The 8,719-nt window shown below is 38.9% G+C and overlaps 1 protein-coding gene across 1 annotated transcript in view; it reads left to right on the top strand.

The window, feature by feature from the left end:
* CAV2 (caveolin 2) overlaps window positions 1–8,719 on the top strand; it is a 230,734-nt gene that overhangs the window by 212,850 nt on the left and 9,165 nt on the right. The window contains exons 3-4 of the mRNA XM_017870666.1: window positions 6,903–7,110; window positions 8,344–8,441. The gene's annotated coding sequence lies outside the window, so the exon portion shown is untranslated. The remainder of the gene's footprint in view (window positions 1–6,902; window positions 7,111–8,343; window positions 8,442–8,719) is intronic.

Below are 8,719 nucleotides of genomic sequence, written 5' to 3'. Positions count from 1 at the left end.
ATATATATATATATATATATATATATATATATATATATATACACACACACACACATACACACAAGAATATTCACTAAATTGTGCATCCTTTAAAGGTTCTTTGGCTACACTGTAGATAAAGTAACTTATAAGAAGGGAATGGGAATGAACACCCAAACATGGAGTCTGTTGAGGTTGTCCAGGCGAGATTTGAATTTAGTAGACCGGGGAGGAGAACTGAAAAGGGAGAGGGTGAAAGCACTGATTTTGAAGGTAGAACTAACAGACCTCATTGGAGAGGAAGTAATGAGGGAAATGGAGGAATTAAAGCTGACACATAGGGTTTGAGGTTGACTGACTGTGTGAACACAGAATGATTAGATTTGGGGATGGGAGTCCACAGGTAGGTTTTGGGGCATAGGAAATGTGAGATGTCAAAGTTGTCAGCAGGATATGTCAATTTGAAGCTTGAAAACAGCTAGAACTATAAATTTAGAACTTGTCAGTATATAGATGGTATTTATAGTCATTAAATTGGAATGCCTCATAAGTCTGTTCTCAACCCTTCCTTATTCAACATTTTATCAGTGACCATGAATAGAGGTGTAAACAAACACACAAATTAACTGTGAAGTAATACACAGAAAACAGTGTAAAAGGAAACTCAAAGCATGATAAAATATAGCAGGAATAATTAGTTGCCTTAGGTTCAAATAATCAATTGTTTCATACTAGCAGTATGACCTAACCAAAATACAAAAGACTACAAAAGACATAAAGATTTCATTTCAAATGAGATGCATTTGATTCAACAATAAGATGCAGCAGCCAAAAAAAAGAAAAGAAAAGAAAAAAATCAGTCTAGAGATCAATACAAAGAAGGTAATATAGTTTTTTTATTTTATCCTATGCTGTTCCAACCCCAGACCAAGTGTCACAAGATATGGGAACAGCTTCAGAGAAAAAGAAAATTACAAGAAATATTTGGAAACAGTGACACATGAAAAACAACTGAAAGAAATGGAGCTGCTTAGCTAGAAAAGAGATAAAGTGGGGAGAGAGGGACTGGTGTTTAAAATCTACCTTCAAGCACTTCAAGGGCTGACATTTAACACCTTTTTCTTAAAAAACTACAAAAGGCAGAATTAAGATGAGATGATAGGTGGGTGGGTGGGTGGATGGATGGATAGATAGATAGATAGATAGATAGATAGATAGATAGATAATCAGAAAAATAAATCCTGACACAAAATAGCACAAAATTTTCTAACAATGATATTTGAGTTGCTTAATAAGGTAATTCTCCATTGCCAAAATATTCCAGCAGAGCCTGTATGGCCACTGTGAAGATTCATGGACGAGCGGATCATTGGTCTAGAGCCTCTAAGTTCTTCCCAACTCTGAGATGTTGTGAATGGACAACCAATTATTTTGAAAAGGAAGAAAACAAGAATGCAAGAAACAGAGAAGAAGGAGCAGGAGAAAAGGGGAAGAAAGGGAAACATTTATATCATCAAACACTTTCCCTGGCAGAAAAAGACACACTAACAAGTAAACACTGAAGAAATTTAGGGGAAAATAAGATTTGCGACAGGAGTGCAGTCTTCTAAAGCAGGTTTTAATATCCTAAAACATCTCCCTATACCTAAAAGAAATTTTCTGGATTTTGTTCTTTTCCTAAAGAACAGCCCAACTGTGGTAAATAATCAGCATTCTATAGTTTTAAGTCATTTAAACCTATCAGTTAGTCATTCGACATCTCTCATTTCTCATGTTATACCATTTTTTAAACACGCAATACACACATGGTGAAACTGGAGAGGATTTTACAAAATGATAATATAATAACTCTATTTTTGCCCCAAACATTTAGCTATTTGTGCTCTACTCCTTCAGAAAATACTTTGCTTTCATAGTAAAAGTCTTCAGAACCAAGTAATTTGAGTAGCATGCCCTTTATAGCAACATTCTGCAAATTCTACTATTTCCAAATAAAGTAGTGTGCAGTTTTTCAGGACCACAATGTTTTACTATCTATTTCCAGCGACTTGTTTATCCAAGAGTTTCCAAAGACCGCAATGCTTTTTAAAAGGTAAAAAGGCATACCTCTTAGTACTGTGTGTAATTACATGAATGTATATCGATGGACAACAAGTAACAAGCAGAATTTAATGTATATTCACTATTATGAAGCAGGGGGAGTCACTCCATTTGACACATAATTGTTATCATTTCCCAAAAGTGAAATGGTAACATAAATACAGATGTTACAGAAAATAAGGCATATTTCAGTAACATGTTGTTTCTTTCAAGGTTAGCATAACGAGAATATTCCGAAGGCTTTGAAGGATTCTACTCTTCCTCCTCTTTTTTTAAAAAACTGCAAACATCTACTAAAGTTGCTTTTGAAATAAGACATTTATCCATTTAGTAATTGTTTAACGAGAGAAGAATTACTTCATTCAGACACTCAATAATGTCAACAGTCTTATTTACAATGTATTTAAAAGAGTACTTTCTTTATTAACTACCTGTAGATCCAGTCTTTAGGCTGTTCTAAACAAGAAACTGAGAACTTAATAAGCAGTTGGCAGACACCAAGGGTCTCACTGTGCTTCAGTGGCCCAGAAAGAGTAGATACTGACATCTAAATTGCCTATTTTACGCCTTTATGTATTGTAGAAATCTGCCTTACTGTTTTGTGTAGCCACAGAACAGAAATAGACTAACTTTTTTTTTAGTAAACTCTCTGGAAACAAAAATCTTCCCAGATATTTATTGTTAGGAAAATATAATCTAAAAATTCTTCTGCCCAACCCCTTGGCTGCATCCCAGTCTTCCATCTGCTTTGTGCAGTTGGATTCTCTTTGCTCTTTACTCATAAATGATTCTCTCAAGCATTAAAAGTCACCTGATAGACACCAAAGCCATAATTTGCAAGATCCAGGTGGAAGGCATTCTGTACTTTTGTTCTTATTTTTGTATTGGAAATATGCAATAAGGCTAAAACTTGTTGAAAAAAATAAAGTCTTCCCATTTTTTTTTCTCTTGGCTAATGTAGTAGATTAGCTATGTTATTTTTTAAAACTTGCATTAACTCTAAATAAAAAATAGAATAACATTTGTAAAAAGAAAGATTAGGGAACACAAAGGCTTCAAACTGAGCTATAATAAATGTTTTGTCCAAAACAACCTTTAGATCCGTTGTTTTAGCAACTAATAATCTTGCTGTGCACATTTCAGTTGGTATTTGGAAAACATTTAACTCTGCAGCTTTGTAGAAATGATATTTCCACTTGAACATAGAGGAAGTTGTACTCATTGGGAGTTTAACTTAACAGTGCACAACCAAAGTTAAGTAGTGCCCATTTCATGTCCTGCAAAGATAAAATATCAACGTCCTATAGAGATGTCTTATTTGTATATACAGTATTTCATAAATCAATGGGATACTCAAAAGATTAAACAGGAACATCCTTTACTTATGGAACACAGGATAACATAAATCTAAAATTAATTGTCATACATTGTTTTTAATGAGAACGAAATGACCTATCCTACCAGCTCTAACTGCGAATACAGGTTTTTCAAGAGTGTACCTTCTTCCTCATTTATTTCTAATTGCCAAGTATTGCCAAACAAAAGTTAATTCTGGAAATTCTGGTAAATGAAGAGAGATTTTTGACCAGAGAAGGTGCTGTCTGAAACAGCCAGAAGATCAAGCTTGCAACAATTAGCAACAAGCTACTGTTTCTTAATATTAAGCTAAAAATTCCCTGGTCCACTGATGCAAGACTTATTTTACACAAATTGTGAACAAAAAGACAAGTGGTAAATCAGGGGGAAAAAAGTGAAGAAACTTTTATTAAATACCATGCAACCATCTGGCACCACTCCGCAAAGTTGATTATTGACTAACTTTAATAGCAGACATTTTTTGTCTATTCCTTTAAACTTTTTTGTGGAGGAAATGTCCTCTGTATTGGGGAAGTGGGGGGACAGTTGGAAGGGGGGGCAGATAGTGGAGGGTGGAGAGTGAGTTGGAGGGTAGAAGGAGGAAATTAAAAGATGCATTGATAAAGAAGGAGTAGGGGACAGAAGTTATGCAAGGAATAGTTTATGTAAAGCCACAGAGAGAGTGGCTTACGCTGGAAACAGCAGGTCCTTCCAAATTTCTCAAGCTTTGTCCTTGCTAACAGAAAGGAAGCCTAGGAGGGGATGCTTGAAGAAGCTGGTAAGCAACTGCCTGGCTCTCCCAATAGCAAGTCCATGGATTTCTCAGTTAAGGTCACTTAAAACTTGCAATCACTATTCACTTGCTGAAGATTGCCAAAAATCACTGAATTTTATAATGTTAAGATAGAATCTTACAGATCAAGAAGTCCCAAGCCTGTGTTTTTCCAGATATAATCATTTAAACAATCTTACCCTTTGTGAGGAAAGTATAGGAGGCCAGGCAAGGTAGACAGGGCTTGAGGCCTTGGCAGTTGCTTTCTGTTGATCTCTAGGGGAAAGGGGTGGGGGTTAATATGTATTCATTAATACCAACATTGTATTGAAACATTTGCAATTAGTCAATGGTAATGGGTTCTTCTGAACATTTTACATGACAAACAAATATTCTTAAGTTTAATTTCAAAAAGACATGGAGTTTCTTTCCATATTTTTTAAGATGGGCCTTGCTCTGTGCCCTCAAACTCTATAATCTCAAACTCCCGGGCTCAAGAAATCCTCTTTTAGTAGCTAGGACTACAGACGTCTGTCACTACACCTGGCTAGGTTTTTTACTTTTTGAAGAGACTTGGTCTCACTATGTCTGCCTCCTCAGCCACCCAGAGAGCTGGGATTATAGGTATAAGCCACTGTGCCTGGCCTAGCCCTGGAGTTCCTAATACATTGGTATACAATTCTGAGATTTCTCTTAAGCATGGATTTGTAAAAGAAGAGCTGGAGCTTAATTTTTCTAATTCACACAGCACTGTTTCAACATTGTCTTATTCAGCGGTTCTCAGCCTGAGAAAGAAGGGGAAAAGTGATTTTGCCCCCAGGAGACATTTGGCAACATTTGGAAATATTTTGGCTGTCATGACTGGGAGTGTTATCAGTATCTAGTGGGTAGATGCCAGGGATGTTGCTAAACATCTTACAATGTACTGGACAGCCTCTCACAAGGAAAAATGATCTGGCCCAAAATGCCAATAGGGTTGAGATTGAGAAACCCTGGTCTAATCCGAATGCTTTAAATATTATTAAAACATATAGTGAGATCAAGAAGTTATTACTGCATTTTCATTAATACCAATTTTCTCAAAGGCAGTTTGAAAAACAGACCCTGACCAAAATTGTATGTGAGTTATACAGGGAAAAAAATATGACACATCTGTGATTTAAAAAAAAAAAAAAGCTGAACAGAAAAAAATAGATATTTTTATTCATAAGAGCATTGCCATGCAATTTTCAATGCTCCAGAAAAATAACCTTCTTCCATTGACACTGTGCTGAAAGAAGTGAGGAACAAAATGGTTATAAACTACCCTTCTCACAAATTCTATTATCAGACTATTATTTCCAAAATATATTAATACACCATCTAAAACACAGCCCTCTTATCAGAAGCTAAGATACATAATAAGTCAGAAGATAAATGCACCAGTATGAATTTATTATAATTTTTTTAATTTCTCTGGATTACAGGACAATTAAACTCTGTAGGAAGTGCTTATTGGAGAGCAATTCTGTGGTCCAGAAGACACTAGAATGTGCTCAGCCATTTAGCACCCACCCACCTCCTTTCTTTTCCCTTTCCTGTTAAATTTTCCTATATGTTCATAAGGACAGATGCCATTGCTGTGGGAATAACTCTGGTTTAAGGCCCTTGAAAAAAACAGTAGCTAACTATATTAGTCCGTTCTCACACTGCTATAAAGAAATACCTGAGACTAGGTAATTTATAAAGAAAAGAGGTTTAGTTGGCTCACAGTTCCACTGACTGTACATTATGATGGCATCTGCTCAGCTTCTGGGGAGGCCTCAGGAAACTTACATTCATGGCAGAAGGGAAACAGGGAGTAGCACTTCACATGGTCACAGAAGGAGCCAAAGAAAGGTGAGGGGAAGGAGCCACACATTTTTGAAGGACAAGATCTAATGAGAACTCACTCACTATACAGTACCAACTGTGGGGTCGGGTGCGGGGTGGCAGTGGGGGTGGTTGCTAAACCATTCCTAAGAACTCTGCCCCCAAGATCCAATCTCCAATCACCTCCCACCAAGCCCCACCACTGTGGGATTACAGTTCCACATGAGATTCAGCAGGGACACAAATCCAAACCATATAACTAACCTTATCTAAACACTAAACAATAGGATAAGCAAAATCATTTTTGTAGCTTCTTTCAAAAAAATCTTATGTATTAAAATGCTGAAATTGATAAGAATTTCATCAAAATAAGAATCTCGCCAGATCTGACCCATGGGAGAGGAGATTGTTCAATAAAAAATTGCAAATGGATGAATAAATGAATCCTCTCAAGTTCTATGCTGCATACAACAAATCCAGATGGGTTTCATTTAGATGGGTTTTAGGGACACCTTTTTTAAATACCTATCATTTTATGAAAGAAGCTATTGTCTAAATAGTCCTCTTGGCCACTTCCTGAAAACAAGTCAATTATTTGTGATAACTCTCAAATGTCCTAATAATCCCATGGGAAATGTAAATATAATGAGGACAAAGAATTATAAGAAGTGCTAATGTCAGATTTTTACCCACTACATAAGTCCACTCTTGTTCTATGGGAGTGACTTTCTTCTTTGGGTGAGACCTTGAAATCTGGGATTATAATTTTAAGGAAAATAAATGTTAATAAAATGGTATTCGGATGTAAATTATCTCTTTTTTTTCTGTTCCTCACAATTGACACTATGGATTCCCATAAGGATTCATGTCTTCTATTCACTTTAATGAACAGTTGTTGGGCAACAATTCTAGAAGAGTTCCAATTCTCATCAGGAGAATGGACAAGGTGAAGAAGCACAGAAAATGCAACGAGTAGTATGTCTAAGTCATCACTTTGGAATTGATTGAACACAAATAAAAGTGGGAAAGCTACATAAAACAGAAGGGAATGGGTAAGCTGGGTGATGTCTGGGAGAGGAGGGGTTCCATAGCCATGAGATTCAACTCTGTAACACTCCGTAGGGTTACAACACTGCCATTCATATACTGAGGTAGCAGCAGGGAAACTTTTTATTTGTTAGAAATATTGAATTTTGCCTCCCACCCCAAAACATTTTTCTCATTCTGTTCCTGTTCTTTATTTCTGTAATTTTGCTGTTTCAAAATGATCTTTTTTGTTTTGGAAGAAGTAATTCTTCAAATCCAGTTCACCTAAAGGGATTTGATATGTTCAACAAGCTACAAATACACTGTATCCAGCAATACCTACCACATGCCTACTTTGAGCTCTGAGCAACCTGCACCGCAAGCCTAGTTCTCATTGTTTAGCTTTTGGCAAATTTTTACTAAGTGCCCTTCCTCCCCAAACACACGTATATGTCTGCCAGACCCTAAAGCCCTTTATGAACATGCAAACTCCTCCCTTCTGCAAACCTCTGCGTGAGTAGTCAGCAGGCTAATTCATCCATTGCAATGTGGCTTTGTGCTAGGGTTCTGTTTCGGTGCTGCCTACAAGATAATCACAGATGTGACTGCATCTTAGAGGTTCCTGAATCTTTCAAGAGAGTCTGGTTCAAAGGAAAATTAAAAGGTGGAGGCCGGGCGCGGTGACTCAGGCCTGCAATCCCAGCACTTTGGGAGGTCAAGGAGGGCCGATCACCTGAGGTCCGGAGTTCGAGACCAGCCTGACCAATATGGAGAAATCCCGTCTCTACTAAAAATACAAAATTAGCCGAGCCTGGTAATCCCAGCTGCTTGTAATCCCAGCTACTTGGGAGGCTGAAGCAGGAGAATCGCTGGAACCCGGGAGGCGGAAGTTGCGATGAGCCGAGATCGCGCCATTGCACTCCAGCCTGGGCAACAAGAGCGAAACTCCGCCACACACACACACACACACACACACACACACACACACACGGTGTAGTTTAGGAAGTAAAAAAAAGTAGATCTCCCCTCACCCTTCAGGGCTGAAGGCACAAACTCTAGGTCCAGGGCGCTCGCCTACCCAACTTCACATGCACTTACAGGTCACCTAGCACTCAGGTACTTTGTGGCTCCTTACCTCTCAGTACAGAAGCAACAACATTGATTGGAAGTTTATCACTGTGTGTTACGGGCCATGGGCCATGTGTGTTAGAATTTTACGTGAAATTAACATTTAATTCTCACGGACACCTCTGAAGCAGGTGCCACAGCTCCCATTTTGCAAAGGAGGCAACTGAGGTTCCCAGGGGCTCAGTACCAGCACCGTGGGTCGAAGCACGCAGGGCAAACACAGCCGGAGGTGAGCACATACCTGCTTCTGCACCCCGCGCTCCTAACCACAAGGCTCCCTCCCTCCAGGAAGGCCTTTGTCATCCTTGGGACGACCTGCCAGCTCTGAGGCATGACAGTACTGGCGCCTAGCAGGGTGACCAGGAGGCCCTCCTCGTCCCAGCTGCTGGCGTCGCCGACCATGGCAGGGCCGGGGCTGTGACTCGTGGGGACGGTTCCCAGCGCCTCAGCCGGGGAGGCGGGCGGGGAGGGGCGGTGCGCTGGGGCGGGGCTCGGGACGGCAGGGCT

This window comes from Rhinopithecus bieti, unplaced genomic scaffold (assembly GCF_001698545.2).
Source record: "Rhinopithecus bieti isolate Rb0 unplaced genomic scaffold, ASM169854v2 scaffold_5350, whole genome shotgun sequence".
Taxonomy (NCBI): Eukaryota; Metazoa; Chordata; class Mammalia; order Primates; family Cercopithecidae; genus Rhinopithecus; species Rhinopithecus bieti.
This window is presented reverse-complemented; position numbering and strand designations above follow the sequence as displayed.